Source organism: Triticum aestivum, chromosome 6B (assembly GCF_018294505.1).
Source record: "Triticum aestivum cultivar Chinese Spring chromosome 6B, IWGSC CS RefSeq v2.1, whole genome shotgun sequence".
Lineage (NCBI taxonomy): Eukaryota > Viridiplantae > Streptophyta > Magnoliopsida > Poales > Poaceae > Triticum > Triticum aestivum.
The window spans coordinates 668,644,902-668,665,767 of NC_057810.1; the positions used below are offsets into that span (position 1 = coordinate 668,644,902).

The following is a 20,866-nucleotide window of genomic DNA, read 5'->3' on the forward strand; positions in this document are numbered from 1 at the left end:
GGCTACTAAGTGGGTGGTGGGTGGGACGTAAAATTCCCCATGTCTGGCCTCAAGTCTGACCTAATCATAGACCGAGGATGGGCCTGATGTCTACTACACAACCTTCTTCTTGTAGACGTTGTTGGGCCTGCAAGTGCACAAGTTTGTAGGATAGTAGCAAATTTCCCTCAAGTGGATGACCTAAGGTTTATCAATCCGTGGGAGGCGTAGGATGAAGATGGTCTCTCTCAAACAACCCTGCAACCAAATAACAAAAAGTCTCTTGTGTCCCCAACACACCCAATACAATGGCAAATTGTATAGGTGCACTAGTTCGGTGAAGAGATGGTGATACAATTGCAAAATAGATAGTAGATATAGGTTTTTGTAATCTGAAAATATAAAAATAGCAAGGTAACAAGTGGTAAAAGTGAGCGTAAACGGTATTGCAATGATAGGAAACAAGGCCTAGGGTTCATACTTTCACTAGTGCAAGTTCTCTCAACAATAATAACATAGATAGATAATATGACAAGCCCTCAACATGCAACAAAGAGTCACTCCAAAGCCACTAATAGCGGAGAACAAACGTAGAGATTATGGTAGGGTACAAAACCACCTTAAAGTTATTCTTTCGGATCAATCTATAAAAGAGTTCGTACTAGAATAACACCTTAAGATAAAAATCAACCAAAACCCTAATGTCACCTAGATACTCCATTGTCACCTCAAGTATCCGTGGACATGATTATACGATATGCATCACACAATCTCAGATTCATCCAACCAACATAAAAGTACTTCAAAGAATGCCCCAAAGTTTCTACCGGAGAGTCAAGAACGTGTGCCAACCCCTATGCATAGGTTCCCAATGTCACGAAACCCGCAAGTTGATCATCAAAACATACATCAAGTGGCACATGATATCCCATTGTCACCACAGATAATCATGACAAGACATACATCAAGTGTTCTCATAAAAGACTCAATCCGATAAGATAACTTCAAAGGGGAAACTCAAATCATCACAAGAGAGTAGAGGGGGAGAAACATCATAAGATCCAACTACAATAGCAAAGCTCGGGATACATCAAGTCGTGCCACAGAGGGAACACGAGAGAGAACACGAGAGAGAGATCAAACACATAGCTACTGGTACATACCCTCAGCCCCGAGGGTGAACTACTCCCTCCTCGTCATGGATAGCGCCAGGATGATGAAGATGGCCACCGGTGATGGGATCCCCCTCCGGCAGGGTGCCAGAACGGGCTCCCGAGAGGTTTTTGGTGGCTAGAGAGGCTTGCGACGGTGGAACTCCCGATCTATCTTTTGTTCTGGAAGTTTTAGGGTACGTAGGTATATATGGGTGCAGGGGGTACGTCGGTGGACCTCCGGGGTGCTCATGAGGTAGGGGGGCGCGCCCAGGGGGGCGCCCCCCCACCCTCGTGGGCAGCCTGGGACTCCCCCGACGTGCACTCCAAGCCCATCAGGTTGGTTTCCTTCCAAAATTAACTTCTCCAGTTGATTTTGTTCCGTTTTGACTCCGTCTGATATTCCTTTTCCTCGAAACACTAAAATAGGCATAAAACAACAAATCTGGGCTGGGCCTCCGGTTAATAGGTTAGTCCCAAAAATAATATAAAAGTGGATAATAAAGCCCAATATTGCCTAAAACAGTAGATAAAGTAGCATGGAGCAATCAAACATTATAGATACGTTGGAGACGTATCAAGCATCCGCAAGCTTAATTTCTGCTCGTCCTCGAGTAGGTAAATGATAAAAAAGAATTTTTGATGCGGATTGATACTTTGGCATAATTTCGATGTAAATCTTCTTAATTGTGATATGAATATTCAGATCCGAAAGATTCAAGACAAAAGTTCATATTGACACAAAAATAATAATACTTCAAGCATACTAATAAAGCAATCATGTCTTCTCAAAATCACATGGCAAAAGAAAGTTCATCCCTACAAAATCATATACTTAGGCTATGCTTCATTTTCGTCACACAAAGATGTTCCCAACTTCTATACCCCCGATGACAAGCCAAGCAATTGTTTCATACTTAAATAATCTCAAACTTTTTCAACCTTCACGTAATACATGAGCGTGAGCCATGGATATAGCACTATGGGTGGAATAGAATATGATGATGGGGATTGTGTGGAGAAGACAAAAAAGGAGAAAGTCTCACATTGATGAGGATAATCAACGGGCTATGGAGATGCCCATCAATTGATGTCAACATGAGGAGTATGGTTTCCATGCAACGGATGCACTAGAGCTATGAATGCTCAACAAAAGAAAACTAGTGGGTGTGCATTCAACTTGCTTGCTCACGAAGACCTAGGGCATTTGAGGAAGCCCATCGTAGGAATATACAAGCCAAGTTCTATAATGAAAATTCCCACTAGTATGAAAAAGACAACTTATGAGACTCACTACATGAGGAACAAGGTGCTACTTTGAAGCACAAGTGTGGAAAAAGAGATAGTAGCATTGCCCCCTTTTTTCTCTCTTTTTTTGGACCTTTCTTTTTTTCTTTTGGCCTTTCTCTTTTTTTATTTGGGCAATGCTCTAATAATGATGATCATCACACTTCTATTGATTACAACATAAGGATTACAACTCGAAACTTAGAACAAGATATGACTCTACATGAATGCCTCCAGCGGTGTACCGAGATGGTGCAATGAATCAAGAGTGACATGTATGAAAAATAATAAATGGTGGCTTTGCCACAAATACGATGTCAACTACATGATCATGCAATGGCAATATGACAAAAGTAATGTATGTCATGATGATGGTGGTGGAAGTTGCATGGCAATATATCTCGGAATGGCTATGGAAATGCCATGGTAGGTAGGTATGGTGGCTGTTTTGAGGAAGATATAAGGAGGTTTATGTGTGATAGAGCGTATCGTATCACGGGGTTTGGATGCACCGGCGAAGTTTGCACCAACTCTCAAGGTGAGAAAGGGCAATGCACGGTACCGAAGAGGCTAGCAAAGGTGGAAAGGTAAAAGTGCGTATAATCCATGGACTCAACATTAGTCAAAAGAACTCATATACTTATTGCAAAAATTTAAAAGTCATCAAAAACCAAGTACTACGCGCATGCTCCTAGGGGGATAGATTGGTAGGAAAAGACCATCGCTCGTCCCCGACCGCCACTCATAAGGATGCACAAGCCAGGTACACTTCATGTTTCAAATTTGTTACACAACTTTAACCATATGTTCATGCTACGGGACTTGCTGACTTCAACAAAAGCATTTCTCAAATTCACAATTACTCAACTAGCACGACTTTGATATTATCACCTCCATATCTCAAAACAATTATCAAGCATCAAACTTATCTTAGTATTCAATTCACTCAAAAGAAAGTTTCACATATCTCGAATACCAAGTATATTAACATTAAGCAAATTACCATGCTATTTAAGACTCTCAAAATAATATAAGTGAAGTATGAGAGTTCATCTATTTCTTCAAAATAAAACTACCACCATGCTCTAAAAGATATAAGTGAAGCACTAGAGCAAATGACAAACTACTCCGAAAGATATAAGTGAAGATCAATGAGCAACTATGCGAAGACTCTCTCTCATTAAAGAATTTCAGATCTTGATACTTTATTCAAACAGCAAGCAAAGCTAAAGAAAATGACATGACGCTCCAAGCAAAACACATATCATGTGGTGAATAAAAATATAGCTCCAAGTAAAGTTACCGATGAACGAAGACGAAAGAGGGGATGCCTTCCGGGGCATCCCCAAGCTTAGGCTCTTGGTTGTCCTTGAATATTACCTTGGGGTGCCTTGGGCATCCCCAAGCTTAGGCTCTTGCCACTCCTTATTCCATAGTACATCGAGTCTTTACCCAAAACTTGAAAACTCCACAACACAAAACTCAACAGAAAACTCGTAAGCTCCGTTAGTATAAGAAAATAAAACAACCACTTAGGTACTGTAATGAACTCATTCTAAATTCATATTGGTGTAATATCTACTGTACTCCAACTTATCTAGGGTTCATACACTACGATACAACTCATAGATTCATCAAAATAAGCAAACAACACATAGAAAACAGAATGTGTCAAAAACAGAACAGTCTGTAGTAATCTGTATCAAACGTATACTTCTGGAACTCCAACAATTCTACCAAATTAGGAAGTCCTACGAAATTCGTGTACCAATCCATAGCAAAAATAATCATATCAGAATCACGTTTCTGTGAATTACCAAAACTAATTTACTGGGTGCAAAAGTTTCTGATTTTCAGCAGGATCAACACAACTATCACCGTAAGCTATCCTAAAGGTCTTACTTGGCACTTTATTGAAACAAAAGCTATAAAACATGATTACTATAGTAGCATAATCATGTGGACACAAAAAACAGGAAGGATAAATATTGGGTGGTCTCCCAACAAACGCTTTTCTTTAATGCCTTTCTAGCTAGGCATGATGATGACAATGATGCTCACATAAAAGATAAGAATTGAAACATAACGGGAGCATCCTGAAGCATATGACTAGCACATTTAAGTCTAACCCACTTCCTATGCATACGGATTTTGTGAGCAAACAACTTATGGGAACAATAATCAACTTACATAGGAAGGTAAAACAAGCATAACTTCAAGATTTTAAGCACATAGAGAGGAAACTTGATATTATTGCAACTCCTACAAGCATATGTTCCTCCCTCATAATAATGTTCAGTAGCATCATGAATGAATTCAACAATATAACCAGCACCTAAAGCATTCTTTTCATGATCTACAAGCATAGAAAATTTACTACTCTCCACATAAGCAAAATTCTTCTCATTCGGAATAGTGGGAGTATCATAAGAGACTTGAACACTAAAAATTGTTTCTACATTAAAAGAGTAATGTTCAGAAAAAGGGTAATCATAATCATGACAAGATTTGTAAATATAATCATCACTACTTTTTATAACATAAGTTTCATCACAATAATCATCATAAGTAGCAACTTCGTTCTCATCATAATCGATTGAAACCTCTCCCAAGATAGTGGAATCACTAAATAAAGTTGACACTCTTCCAAATCCACTTTCATATTCATCACAATAAAATTCAACATCCTCCAAAATAGTGGGATCACTACTTCCTAAAGTTGACTCTCTTCCGAACCCACTTTCATCGATATAATCATCATAGGTAGGAGGCATGCTATCATCATAACAACTTTGCATATCAAAACTTGGGATGCTAAAAATATCATCTTCATTAAACATAGCATCCCCAAGCTTGGGACAAACATTAATTCCAGCAAATATATTCTCAAATATTTCATCCCAATCAAACATAGCTTCCCCAAGCTTGGGCCCTTTCATATCATAAGCATAATCACTCTCATCATTAAAAATATTGATAGCACCAATAGTATAGCAATTATCATCATCACAATGAGTAATAGGAGCAACATCATTTGGGAGGGATATCTTTTCACCTTTGTTGCTCCTTGTTTTCTTTTTCTTCTTCACATTATGTGTAGGTTCAACCTTCATCTTTGAGCTCCTTATTGATGAGATTGGTTGAATATAAAGCTCCTCCTCGTTACCTGATTCATCATAAGAAATAATAGGAGGAGATTGGGAAGTCTCTTCCCTTTCATTAGTATTCTCATCATCCTCTATTTGTTTTCTTTTCTTTATGTAATTGGCAATATAAGGATTTTCAATCCGATTCTCCGCACAATACATATAAATTTTCTCTAGATCAAAATGAAGAACTTTATCAAGATTAAATTTTGGAATACCCTCAGTTATATGTTTCATTTCTTCATAACCCAAAAGAAGGCTAAGCTCTTTATGATGCTCAAGGGTAATCAAATTATCACAATATTTGGAAACGACTTGATCATGAAACAAATAGCATTGGAGCTTTAAATGACCATGTTCATTGCAAAGTTCACAAGGGGCGCAAAAAATATTGAACCTTTCAGCACATTCATCTAACTCTTCTTGCAACAATTTGGTTTCTAAGTACCTATGCCTCTTGCAATAAATATCTTCTCTATTTGGTGTGTTCATGCAAACATGCACTCCACAAAAGTTGACATGCTCATAAGAGATATTTTCATCATAACTAGTGCAATCATCATTAGCATCATGGATATTCTAACAACATTGCAATCATGCTCATCATTCAAAGATTTAGTGCCAAACAATTTAGAGGTTTCTTCTTCTAGCACTTGAGCACAATTATCCTTTCCATCATACTCACGAAATATATTAAAAAGGTGAAGCGTATGAGACAAACTTAACTCCATTTTTTTGTAGTTTTCTTTATAAACTAAACTAGTGATAAAACAAGAAACAAAAAGATTCGATTGCAAGATCTAAAGATATACCTTCAAGCACTCACCTCCCCGGCAACGGCGCCAGAAAAGATCTTATTTGACAGGGTGTGAGTGAGTGCCCTTTACCTAGCCTCCCCGGCAACGGCGCCAGAAAAGAGCTTGATGTCTACTACACAACCTTCTTCTTGTAGACGTTGTTGGGCCTGCAAGTGCACAGGTTTGTAGGACAGTAGCAAATTTCCCTCAAGTGGATGACCTAAGGTTTATTAATCCGTGGGAGGCGTAGGATGAAGATGGTCTCTCTCAAATAACCCTGCAACCAAATAACAAAAGGTCTCTTGTGTCCCCAACACACCCAATACAATGGCAAATTGTATAGGTGCACTAGTTCGGCGAAGAGATGGTGATACAAGTGCAAAATGGATAGTAGATATAGGTTTTTGTAATCTGAAAATATAAAAACAGCAAGGTAACAAGTGGTAAAAGTGAGCGTAAACGGTATTGCAATAATAGGAAACAAGGCCTAGGGTTTATACTTTCACTAGTGCAAGTTCTCTCAACAATAATAACATAGATAGATAATATGACAAACCCTCAACATGCAACAAAGAGTCACTCCAAAGCCACTAATAGCGGAGACCAAACGTAGAGATTATGGTAGGGTACGAAACCACCTCAAAGTTATTCTTTCGGATCAATCTATAAAAGAGTTCGTACTAGAATAACACCTTAAGATACAAATCAACCAAAACCCTAATGTCACCTAGATACTCCATTGTCACCTCAAGTATCCGTGGGCATGATTATACGATATGCATCACACAATCTCAGATTCATCCAACCAACATAAAAGTACTTCAAAGAATGCCCCAAAGTTTCTACCGGAGAGTCAAGAACGTGTGCCAACCCCTATGTATAGGTTCCCAATGTCACGAAATCTGCAAGTTGATCACCAAAACATACATCAAGTGGAACATGATATCCCATTGTCACCAGAGATAATCACGGCAAGACATACATCATGTGTTCTCATAAAAGAGTCAATCCGATAAGATAACTTCAAAGGGGAAACTCAATTCATCACAAGAGAGTAGAGGGGGAGAAACATCATAAGATCCAACTACAATAGCAAAGCTCGGGATATATACATCAAGATCGTGCCATAGAGGGAACACGAGAGAGAACACAAGAGACATAGATCAAACACATAGCTATTGGTACATACCCTCAGCCCCGAGGGTGAACTACTCCCTCCTCGTCATGGATAGCGCCGGGATGATGAAGATGGCCACCGGTGATGGGATCCCCCTCCGGCAGGGTGCCGGAACGGGCTCCCGAGAGGTTTTTGCTGGCTACAGAGGCTTGTGGCGGCGGAACTCCCGATCTATCTTCTGTTCTGGAAGTTTTAGGGTACGTAGGTATATATGGGTGCAGGGGGTACGTCGGTGGACCTCCGGGGTGCTCACGAGGTAGGGGGCGCCCAGGGGGGCGCGCCCCCACCCTCATGGGCAGCCCGGGACTCCCCTGACGTGCACTCCAAGCCCATCAGGTTGGTTTCCTTCCAAAATTAACTTCTCGAGTTGATTTCGTTCTGTTTTGACTCCGTCTGATATTCCTTTTCCTCGAAACACTGAAATAGGCATAAAACAGCAAATCTGGGCTGGGCCTCTGGTTAATAGGTTAGTCCCAAAAATAATATAAAAGTGGATAATAAATCCCAATATTGCCTAAAAAAGTAGATAAAGTAGCATGGAGCAATCAAAAATTATAGATACGTTGGAGACGTATCAGGGCCATCCATGATGCTTATCATCTGGATCCGATCTAACGTCTCGTATAATAGCGAGAAGTCTGTCGGATTCATCTTTTGACGTCTTTTGGAGTTAACCCCTGCTATGCCAGCATAGGGGGTGCATTCGGCCAGGGCTGACTCCTGGTCCTCGGATGCTGAAACTGGATCCGAGCTCAAAGCTAGATCCGGGATTGAGGCCGACCCAGAGATGGGGTCGGGAAGAAGGTCCGAAGTTGACGCTTCAGAATTTCTAGGCCCTTTAGGTAAAGTTCAGAACCCAGTAAAGATCAGATCGCCCGAGAGTCGGCGACGTACTCCAGGTTGCCAAACCTGATTTCCTGCTCAGGGGCGAAGCTGTCGACCTGGTCAAGATGACCAATCGGGTCGGCGTGTAGAACGATGCTGCCAAACGTGAAGAGCTGGCCGAGGACGAAAACGTCCCTGGTGCGGATGCCATCACCTATTACTAAGCGGGCCATTGATCCTTTGGCGATCCTACAACGGAACCCTCAATGAAAGCATTAATGTTGGTGTCAAAACTAGCAAATCTCGGTAGGGGTCCCGAGCTGTAGATCTTGGATCGATGGGTAACAAGGAGCGTAGAGACAACGTTTACCCAGGTTTGGGCCCTCTCGAAGAAGTAAAACCATACGTCCTGCTTAATTGTATTGATGTGTTTGTATGACAATTACATAGTTGATCTACCACGAGATCAGATGAACTAAACCCTAGGTGGGTAGGATGATGATGGTTCTCTCCTCTACTGGCTAAACCCTCTAGCTTATATAGACACCAGGGGTACCTAGGTTTACATATGTTGGTCACCATCAAGGGATAAACATGCCGATCACGCTAAACCAGGCTTCGAGGATACGCCAAGTCTTCAGAGGTTTCCTTCTAGAGCATGGAGTCGCCTATAGTCCGACCTTCCAATGATGGATCAAGAGCGGCCCACCTGTCCGACCCATGAGAGATAGGCTGACAGCCCAAGGACCCCTTAGTCCGGGACACCCTCAATCACAGTGATTGATCTACACCAACCGTACATGGATGACAAATGTGCATGGAGATGGGGATGGTGTGATGAAGATGCTCCCAGTGATGCCTTGATGTTGGTGGTGGTGATGATGATGATGATGGCGGCGAATTCCCTCGGCCCAAGGTGTCGAATAAGAACAATAAGCTCTTCTGGAGAGAAACCAGGGCTCCATGGTGGCGTCTGCCTCAAAAAATAATGTAAAAACATGGCATGTCTTTGAAGGATGAAAGGGTGCTTCCCTCAAAAGTAGAACATGATGCGGATCTGGTGGCCCGCCATGGCCTTGCGACATGATCCCTTCTTAGGCCATGCGGGTCCCCTGGGCCTCCCCTACGCGAGTCCCTCAGACTCCTGATTCATTTTCCTTCATCTATCAATGATGTATTTTCACTGGATTTCTCCTCAAGCCTAGGAGCGTCATTTTCTACCTGTTTTCTCCATTTTCGGCAATCGGTGTTTTGGTATCCTCCAGATGGAAATATGAAAATGCAATGCAAATAATGATAAATTGTAGCAAAGATGATTGATGTGCATAATAAATTAGCAATTCATCTTATGAAAATTATGATGCAAAAAGAACATATCTTGAGCATTCGGATCCTTCTCCCTTGATAGAATATCATATCTTTGCAAACTATGAACCGCCTCAAGACACCTCATGGCAATTTTGATATAGAGATGACCTGCTAATGCCAATGCCTTGCAACGTGCCAGGGCTACGAGTGTCACCGGATCCAAGTTACCCGGGAGATCCCATCTCAGATATGACACCATGCACATGGTCTTCATGACACCACACCTGCTTTGAAACTACCCTCGCGTCCTGACTCTACCTGCTTAATCTCCTTTTAGCTCGTCCAAAAATTGGTTACGGAGTAATGGATCGGTAAAGAACTCTGAAGAGCCCCCTCGTAGATGTCCTTGCGCCATCCAGATCACCCCATGTAGCCTTTATGAACTTCTCTAATCTTAGTGTGCTCCATCATCACATGAATTCACTGTCTCGTATCAGGTTATGAGCTCAAGCTCATATCTCAAGTGAGCTCCGCATCAGCAATAGCCTGGAACGTCCTGCATGCATCCATGGTGTGTAGCACTGTATCGATGAATCACCGTCATGGATCAACTGCACCATCCTAAGTGACTCATAAGGCCTAGCATGTGGAGAAGGTGGCACTAAATTGAAGTTGATGTTTGCACTCAGTGGTGAGGACCAAGTGTTCTTTTACACTTTGACAACCTAAGTTTGCAAGTTGTATTGTTTCTTTTCTTTTTTATTGGCCTCGACATGTTGGTCGACAACGGTGCAGCCTCGGAAGAGGAGGAGAACAAGAAAGAGAGGGTGAGAAGAGATCGATCGACCCCTTCATCATGTGAAGCTCGCTGCTCTGGGAGGTACGTTCTTACTTGCCCCTGTTGTGTTTGACGAAATGTGTGTGAGCTGACATGATTTTGTTTCTTGTTTTCTTCCTTCCTTGGCTGTAAGCTTGCCAGCCTATTTGATCACCCAACAGTATGGTTGGTGTGGTTGGTGATACGTCTCTGCTACGTCTTGAGCTTGCGTTGGTTTTCCTTGAAGAGGAGAGGGTGATGCAGCAAGTGTAGCGTAAGTATTTTCCTCAGTTTTGAGAACCAAGGTATCAATCTAGTAGGAGGCTCCTCAAAAGTCCCACGCACCTACACAAACAAACTGAGAACTCGCAACCAACGCAATAAAGGGGTTGTCAATCCCTTCACGGCCACTTGCGAAAGTGAGATCTAATAAAGATAGTATGGTAAGATAAATATATTTTTGGTATTTTATAATATAGATGCAAAAAGTAAAGATGCAAATAAAAGTAGATTGAAAGCAAATATGATAAGAGATAGACCCGGGGGCCATAGGTTTCACTAGAGGCTTCTCTCAAGATAGCATAATTATTACGATGGGTGAACAGATTACTGTCGAGCAATTGATAGAAAAGCGCATAGTTATGCGAAAATTCAATTCTGAGCCCGGTCTCAACTGATCCCGAAATCAGCATCGTCCAGATGCATGCAGATTCGAGCCACGCGATGTATTCTCTCTCGTATTTGCATCGTACATAGGGAAAAGAGAAAGTGCGCCAGCGTCTCATTATTGGCTGTAGGTGGCGACGGGCGTTGGCCGGATCAGGTTCCGTTGTACGGCCCGGTAATGTTTCTGAGCCGTCCCAAGCCGACCCCCGCCGCCCTCTCCGAGGAGATCCTGCTCTCCCCATGGCGCCGAATCCCCGCCACCGCTGCCTCCCTCTCCTCTTCCCTCTTGCGCGTACCCCGCCGCCCACCGCCATCGACCCTTCCACAAAACGCTCCCTTCCACAGCCATGCCGCCGGGCGTCAAGTGTGTGCCCCGCGACCAGTTTGTATTGGTGAGTTCACTTCCTTCCACTTCTCAATCCTCGAACGGGATTTGATTTGATTTTACTCCTTTCAAGAAGCAAGGAGGTGGCGACGGCTCGGGATGCCACCAACGAAGAAGCAAGCGCAGGTCGGACAACTTGGAGGAGGGGTAGAATCGGAGAACTCCATCGACGAGAAGGAGGAGAAGGAGCTGAGCCGGAATTTGGTTCAGATGTTGCTTTGGTCAATAGAATTTTTCAGGAGGGTGGTGCTTAATCGCATGGCATTTGCTGGTGCAGGTAGTAGCAGAGGGAAGTGACGAGGTGCTGCAAGTGATGATGGGGATGAACAGTAGGATCAGGAAATGGGACGTGAGGGGTTAAGGGCGAGTGAGGTTGACAGGATTAAGATGGGCCTTGAATGGATGCTCAAGCCGGCCAGCAATAGTCAGCCTGAGGGCAGCCGTGTTCAGAGGGGGAGAAGTTTGAGGCTACACATTTAAAGGTAACAACATTAACTTAAAAAAAACTGGTTGATGTTCATGTGTATTCAGTTGATCATCTCTTTTTTTTTCTAATTATTGGCAGGTGAAGAAACCTAACCCAAAAGAAATGAATGCTTATTTGAGGGACAATGGTACTGGATATCCGGATGAAGCCACAGGTGCAATGCAGCCAGTGAGTTGCTTTCAGCCTCTGTTGTTGTTGTTGTTGTTGTTGTTGTTGTTGTTGTTGTTGTTGTTGTTGTTGTTGGCTGGAGGCTTAAAGCTTTGAAGCTTGCAAAAGGACAAGCAGCTTGTGAAGGTAGAAACTTCGAGGAGGTGTGTGCATCACCACATATACTAATTCAAATACAATTTTAGTTAGTTATTCTCTAACTTCCAACACTATTCAATTACTGCAGGTAGTTGAAGAGAGATGGGGCTCATTGGGCCAAATAGCCGCATCAATATCAACATACAGAGTTGCCTCTTCTTATGCTCATTTGAAGTCCATTAGGGGTAGAAAAGCTGGACAAGCAGACAACTCCGAGAAATCATTCGAAGTTGATTGGAAGGAGGATCGGCAAGGTGTCTCCTCTCGGGATCATGCCATGAGAAAACTCAGATCTGATTCTGTACCTTGGAAGAAAAATAGACATAATATATCTTCTGAGGATTAAACGCTCGTCTCGCCAGCACTAGCAAGCATCAATAAATTTGCTCACGACGGGAGCTTTATGGAAAAAATTAGTACCATGATGGTAAAAATACAAATGTTTCAACTGTTGAGAGAAGGGATAGTGAGCAGAAATCCCATCAGGAGAGTTCAAAAGATACATCATCTTCAGTGAGCACTCTAAAGCTAAATGCAAAACAGTTAGCTGCGAAGGTTCTGCAGCTCCGAATGAAAGGCAAGCACGAAGAAGCTGACCAACTGTCGGTAAGTGTCTCGTCTATTGTTACTGTGACAAATTGTCACACTTTTTCCCCAGTTCATTAGCAAATCACTAGTTTGTGAAATCGAATTTACAATACAACAGTGATAATATTAATCCATTTGAATCCACAGAAAGCCTTTCCAATATTTCTTCGACGGTTAGCAACCAAGCGTGGTAGGCTAACACTGGCCCTATCAAACCATGCTGGCATAGCTATTTGGACTGTGTATATGGTTGACATACAACATAGGAATTATGATACAGTGGCTCTATCAATCAAATTTCTTTGTGCTTGCATTGCATAAACTGCAAGTTGAGGCTACATGACTTCTTAACTAATAATTTTTTTCCCTAGGGAGAAATGGAGACTGGTGGAAAACCAGAGTGCTTCCGTTGAAGAGCCTGGGCATGAAAAGGAAAAGAGCTCAACCAGGTTAGTCAATCTTTTGTTAGAATTCATCTTACTAGTTGGTGCTATGGTTGCCAAGTTGTGAGTTACATTCTGTCTGTTGCTTCCGTGTTTAAACAAATTTCATTTCAAGAAGGTTCAGATGCTAAAATTTAACCATCATGTGAATATTTTTATGATTATGTTCTACTTATTCTTTGTTCAGTACTCTTGAAAGGAAGTGTCGTATATGTTGTTTAAGACCGTCTATTTATGATTATATATGTTTGACTTATTCTATTGCAGGTGAGACAACTTAACATGTGCTGGAAGTATAATTAATAAATCATTTGTGCATTATGTTTTCGTAAGAATCGGCCTGCTTCAACTTGATTGTGCTTTTGAATACCCTATATGGATTTATATGAAGTTCATTGTAGCTCTTATGAATTGTCCATATTTTCTTACTCTTGTTGATTCTATCACTTTTGTAATGTTTGCAGCATGAGCCTGCAACAAGAAAAGTTGATAAGAATGGTTGGGAGGAGATTCACAACTTCAAGAAGTGCCTCCTGAAGATGTTCGCGCGGCAGGACAATATTGTGGTTTTCATGGAGACTGTCATAAGCTTGGTCAAGCAACAGAGACATGGCATGATTGAATGCATCCCTGTCCCATGCAAAGTCTGAAACAAAGTTCCCATGTACTTCAAGAAGGTCAGTTATCTATTTGCTTTCTGCATAACTTAAAATAATCTGGTTCTCCTCTGCTTGTGCTTCTAACGAAATTCCTTTTGTTCACTCCAGGCAATTGATGAAGCTGAAGAGGAAACCTCTTAGACACACGAGTTCAGTTCCACCAACATCAACAACATTGTTTTGTTGTCCATGAGACCCAGATAGCCATCTACGCTGCCTCAAAACTAGAACCCATGAAGCAAGTGAAATTTCTTTCATTATCATTTGATGCTTAGTCTTTCTTCCTACGAAGGCTGTCTTGTGGCTCATTCACCTTAACTTTGCTTTCACTGTCCTGTTTGAGAGAATTATGCTACAAAAACGCATGCTAAATTCTCATGTGACAGTCAACTGATTTATGTAAGCTTTCTGGACACCACTGTCTACATATTTAGCGCATCAAGTTTCAGACGCAGCATGAGATGAAGAAGCTTATTCCAACAAGAGTGGTAACCTGTGGCAAGTCATCCCAGAGAACTTCGCCTGCTTCCATGTAGAGTTTGGTCCGAACGTGGGTTTGTCCATGTCATAGATGATGAGAGCAAGTTCAGTGCATGTTTCAGACTGAAGGTTATCAGAGGGGGTTCTCCGGTTGCCGAGGGAGGAGATGCACCGTCGCCGGAGGCACGAATCCATGAATAACCAGACGTTGCCAGCTTCATGAGGGATTTGGAGCCCTTCAACTGGACGAAGCAGCTCAAGTAGATGTAAATACGATCTCAAAACACTTTGGAATACCCACGCAATTTGCACCAACAGTTTTGTAGGAAAGAGATTGTACTGATGTTATCATGTATCTGTATTCTAAATGCCTTTTTGATTTAAATTTCACAGGATATGGCTGTGAACTTTAAAATATCTGGAATTGACATTAGATGCACCCTATGATGCCATCATTGATCAAACTAGAAGAAATAAAAAGAGAATTACTTTTATTCCAACTCGTGTCGAATGTAACGACATCGCCAAAGCGTCGGTACTGCATCTGACTATTTCCATTTGTCCACATCAGATTCTTAACCCTGCTATCACTATCAGCAAGAACTCTGTACGTGAAGTCCGGGTCACTTGCAACATCTCAGCAAACACTTTCAGCGTGTTCCCAACACCATCATCTGTTGTTCTCTGTCTCTAGCTTCCCCTATTTTGAAAGAAAATAGACATGCTTGTCAGTGACAATTTTCAGTTTTTCTCTATTTTTGTTTACTCGAACAAGCATGATCTAAGAGCGCATCGAACAAACGCAGACAATCTCCTGCATCGATTTGATCCTCTTCGCGGTCAATCAGCTTTTCCCATACCTTATGCCAAAACCAATCTCCCATGAATACAAATTGTAGAAGTCGTACGCCTCGCCGAGTAAGTCGAAACTCCGTCCCACTTCAGGACGAACTACACTTTTCGTTGGTTCCTCTGCATACTTGCGGATTGACTGCTCTAGGGCACTCATCCTAGATGGGCATGGGGTTCTATCAGGCGGCGTGCTCCCTAGATGTAACCTGAATATATATCGAAACAGATAATACTCATCAGTTTGCATGTGTGATTGGATTGGGTGCAAGAACGGGTGGATGGTGATACTTAGGATAATGAAAATGCTAACTAAGCGGACCGCCGGTGAGATATCAGATGCATTAAACCTTTGCCATGGTCTTCTGCGTGTAAATTAACAGCAGACAACTTTTTCATAAATGATTTTCGCATATGGATCGTTTGGCACAAAAAATAGAAAAACCCGAGTGCCACTCTTATTCTAATCATAGTTCAGTTTCTGGTTTCTACGTTATCAGTCCAATATTTTGGCGCCTTCATCAGAGTACTGAATATGTACGTATGCCTGCCTGACACCCCCATTTCACATAGGTAAATTTTTTGTCAGCGTCTACATTCAGCATGATGCAATCTTTTTGAATTCACAAGCGAAACTATGTTTTCTAAGCCATAGATGAAGATCCATGCCTCCCAGCTGCAGTACGAACTAGGAAAAATAGAGCGGCACTCAACAGAAAAAAAAATATAGAGCAGAGGAACAACAATGGTTTGCAATTGCACCTTTTTGCCCATCCAGGTGCCTCCGAATTCACCCTCTCGGTAGATTGTGCGAATCTCGTTGGCATCTGGGCGCCCTTGGTTAGCGCTGTCAATATGGTGCCCACACCCAGACCCAGCGTTCGAGTCAGCCGGCTCAACGCGGGTGCCATCAATCCTCGGGAGCCCCGCCAGAGGAACCGGATCTAGGTGGTCCAAGCTGCCCGCGAATTCTCCCCGGAGGGGAAATCTGCAAGACGTAGCCATTTTTCCGGGCGGTGTACAAATGGTCAATCGTCGCCCGTCCACTGCGCTGCCAAAAAATCCATAGATCGCCAGCTAGGGGGTAGGGTTTTCTTACCTGTTAACCGCGTCCAGCAGGAACTCTATGCCAGCGTCGTCATCTTCCGTGTGGAGCCGCCGCAGCCTTCATCGGGAGTGGGGGACGGAGTGTAGCTGTCCTCGGCGGCGGCCGGTATCGAGAAGCACTATTCGTTCTGAGCCGTCTTACACGGCTCATCTGAAAAAAGTAAACGATCTGGTCCACAGACCAGATAGACCCGCGCGACAACGGACGACCACACATACGGTTCGGGCCCCTCTCTCACGCACTGTTTGCTACGTACGCGTGTTGTATATCGGTTTTCCAACGCACTGACACAGACTTGTCAGAAGGAATTCTGCGAATCCCCAAACGAGAACAAACGATAAGGATTTCGGGAGCAGCTGCACCCGAGCACCAAAACACCGTGTCCATAGTTATAAGATTATCTAGGCATGATCATGTATATAGGCATCATGTCCATAACAAGTAGACCGACTCCTGCCTGCATCTACTACTATTACTCCACACATCGACTGACTCCTGCCTGCATCTAGAGTATTAAGTTCATAAGAACAGAGTAACGCATTAAGCAAGATGACATGATGTAGAGGGATAAACTCATGCAATATGATGTAAACCCCATCTTATTATCCTCGATGGCAACAATACAATACGTGCCTTGCAACCCTTTCTGTCACTGGATAAGGACACCGCAAGATTGGACCCAAAGCTAAGCACTTCTCCCATGGCAAGAAAGACCAATCTAATAGGCCAAACCAAACTGATAATTTGAAGAGACTTGCAAAGATAACTCAATCATACATAAAAGAATTCAGAGAAGATTCAAATATTGTTCATAGACAAACTTGATCATAAACCCACAATTCATCGGATCTCGACAAACACACCGGAAAAAGAGTTTACATCGAATAGATCTCCACAAGAGAGGGGGAGAACATTGTATTGAGATCCAAAAAGAGAGAAGAAGCCATCTAGCTAATAACTATGGCCCCGTAGGTCTGTGGTAAACTACTCACAACTCATCTGAGGGGCAAGGATGTTGATGTAGAAGCCCTCCGTGGTCGATTCCCCCTCCGGCAAAGTGCCGACGAAAGCTCCAAGATGAGATCTCGTGGATACAGAAGGTTACGGCGGTGTAAATAGTGTTTGGTGGTGCCCCTGGATGTTTTCGGGGTACGTAGGTATATATAGGAGGAGGAAGTACGTCGGTGGCCGCCCGAGGGGCCCACGAGACAGGGGGCGCGCCCTACAGGGGGGGCGCGGCCCCCTATCTCGTGGGGCCCTCGGAAGCTTCTTGACTTGCACTCTAAGCTCTATGGATCACGTTCGTTCCAAAAATCACGCTCCCGAAGGTTTCATTCTGTTTGGACTCCGTTTGATATTCCTTTTCTTCGAAATACTGAAATAGGCAAAAAAACAGCAATATGGGTTGGGCCTCCGGTTAATAGGTTAGTCCCAAAAATGATATAAATGTGTAAAGCAGAGCCAATAAACATCCAAAAGAGGTAATATAATAGCATGAAACAATCAAAAATTATAGATACGTTGGAGACGTATCAAGCATCCCCAAGCTTAATTCCTGCTCGTCCTCGAGTAGGTAAATGATATAAAGAGAATTTTTGATGTGGAATGCTACCTAGCATAATTCATAATGTAATTTTCTTTATTGTGGCATGAATGTTCAGATCCAAATGATTCAAAATAAAAGTTCATATTGACAAAAGAAATAGTAACACTTCAAGCATACTAATCAAAGTAATCATGTCTTCTCAAAATAGCATGACAAAAGAAAGTTCATCCCTACAAAATCATAAAGTTAGACTATGCTTCATTTTCGTCACACAAAGATGTTCCCAACTTCTATACCCCCGATGACAAGCCAAGCAATTGTTTCATACTTAAATAATCTCAAACTTTTTCAACCTTCACGCAATACATGAGCGTGAGCCATGGATATAGCACTATGGGTGGAATAGAATATGATGATGGAGATTGTGTGGAGAAGACAAAAAAGGAGAAAGTCTCACATTGACGAGGATAATCAACATGCTATGGAGATGCCCATCAATGGATGTCAACATGAGGAGTAGGGATTGCCATGCAATGGATGCACTAGAGCTATAAATGAATGCTCAACAAGAAGAAACTAGTGGGTGTGCATCCAACTTGCTTGCTCACGAAGACATAGGGCATTTGAGGAAGCCCATCGTAGGAATATACAAGGCAAGTTCTATAATGAAAATTTCCCACTAGTATTAAAAAAGACAACTTATGAGACTCACTATATGAAAAACATGGTGCTACTTTGAAGCACAATATATGAGACTCACTACATGAAGAACAAGGTGCTACTTTGAAGCACAAGTGTGGAAAAAGAGATAGTAACATTGCCCTTTTTTTCTTTTTTTTGGGCCTTTCTTTTTTTTCCTTTTTGGCCTTTCTTCTTTTTTTGGCCTTTCTTCTTTTCTTTGTTTGGGCAATGTTCTAATAATGATGATCACCACACTTCTATTGATTACAACATAAGAATTACAACTTGAAACTAGAACAAGATATGACTCTATATGAATGCCTCCGGCGGTGTACCGGGATGGTGCAATGAATCAAGAGTGACATGTATGAAAAATAATACATGGTGGCTTTGCCAAAAATACGATGTCAACTACATGATCATGCAATGGCAATATGACAAAAGTAAAGTATGTCATGATGATGATGAACGGAATGGTGGAAAGTTGCATGGTAATATATCTTGGAATGGCTATGGAAATGCCATAATAGGTAGGTATGGTGGCTGTTTTGAGGAAGATATAAGGAGGTTTATGTGTGATAGAGCGTATCGTATCACGGGGTTTGGATGCACCGGCGAAGTTTGCACCAACTCTCAAGGTGAGAAAGGGCAATGCACGATACCGAAGAGGCTAGCAAAGGCGGAAAGGTAAAAGTGCGTACAATCCATGGACTCAACATTAGTCAAAAGAAATCATATACTTATTGCAAAAAAAATTAAGTCATCAAAAACCAAGTACTACGCGCATGCTCCTAGGGGGATAGATTGGTAGGAAAAGACCATCGCTCGTCCCCGACCGCCACTCATAAGGATGCACAAGCCAGCTACACTTAATGTTTCAAATTTGTTACACAACTTTAACCATACGTGCATGCTACGGGACTTGCTAACTTCAACACAAGCATTCTTTAAATTCATAATCACCCAACTAGCAGGACTTTAATATCACTACCTCCATATCTCAAAACAATTATCAAGTATCAAATTGATCATAGCATCCAATTCACTTCCTATGATAGTTTTTATTATACCCAACTTGGATGCCTACCATTCTAGGATCAAATTTATGATAATAGCAAATACCATGCTGTTCTAAAAGACTCTCAAGATAATATAAGTGAAGCATGAGAGCTAGCAATTTCTTCAAAATTAAGACACCACCGTGCTCTAAAAGATATAAGTGAAACACTAGAGCAAAAACTATCAAGCTCAAAAGATATAAGTGAAGTACATAGAGTATTCTAGCAAATTCTAATCAAATAGGCTTCTCATAAAAGGTGTGTATAGCAAAGATGCTTGTGGTAAACTAAAAAGCAAAGACTAATATAATACATGACGCTCCAAGCAAAACACATATCATGTGGCGAATAAAAATATAGCTCCAAGTAAAGTTACCAATGAACGAAGACGAAAGAGGGGATGCCTTCCCGGGGCATCCCCAAGCTTAGGCTTTTGGCTATATATGAATATCTTGGGGTGCCATGGGCATCCCCAAGCTTAGGCTCTTGCCACCCTTTATTCCATAGTCCATAAAAGCTTTACCCAAAACTTGAAAACTTCACAACACAAAACTCAACAGGAAATCTTATAAGCTCCGTTAGTGAAAGAAAACAAAACCACCACATAAGGTACTGCAATGAACTCATTCTTTTTTTAATTTGGTGTTAAACCTACTGTATTCCAACTTCTTTATGGTTCATAGACTACTTTACTAGCCATAGACGCATTGAAATAAGCAAACAACACACGAAAAACAGAATCTGTCAAAAACAGAACAGTCTGTAGCAATCTGTAACTAACGCAAACTTCTGGAACTCTAAAAATCCTACCAAAATAGGAAGTCCTGGACAATTTGTTTATTGAACAGCAGCAAAACGAATCAATGCAAAAGCACGTTCCTGTGATTTAACAAAATTATATTCGTGCGTGCAAAGTTTCTGTTTTTCAGCCGAATCAAATCAACTATCATCGTAGGTTATCCTATAGGTTCTACTTGGCACAAACACTAATTAAAAGATAAAAACACATCTAAACAGAGGGTAGATGCAAGACTTATTGCTAAACAGGAGCAAAAACAAAAAACATAAAGAAAAATTGGGTTGCCTCCCAACTAGCGCTATCGTTTAACGCCCCTAGCTAGGC

At 41.9% G+C, this 20,866-nt stretch overlaps 1 long non-coding RNA gene and 1 pseudogene across 1 annotated transcript; one reads left to right on the forward strand and one right to left on the reverse strand.

Annotated features, from left to right (window-relative positions):
• The first annotated feature begins 11,256 nt into the window (after positions 1 to 11,256).
• On the forward strand, positions 11,257 to 14,896 carry LOC123138996 (CWF19-like protein 2; annotated as a pseudogene).
• Positions 14,842 to 16,629, reverse strand: LOC123138997 (uncharacterized). Its single transcript, XR_006469423.1, has 4 exons — positions 16,450 to 16,629; positions 16,113 to 16,338; positions 15,362 to 15,559; positions 14,842 to 15,201 (listed from the first exon to the last, which is right to left on the reverse strand). It is a non-coding gene; the product is annotated as an uncharacterized lncRNA (long non-coding RNA).
• Between the last annotated feature and the right edge of the window lie 4,237 nt (positions 16,630 to 20,866).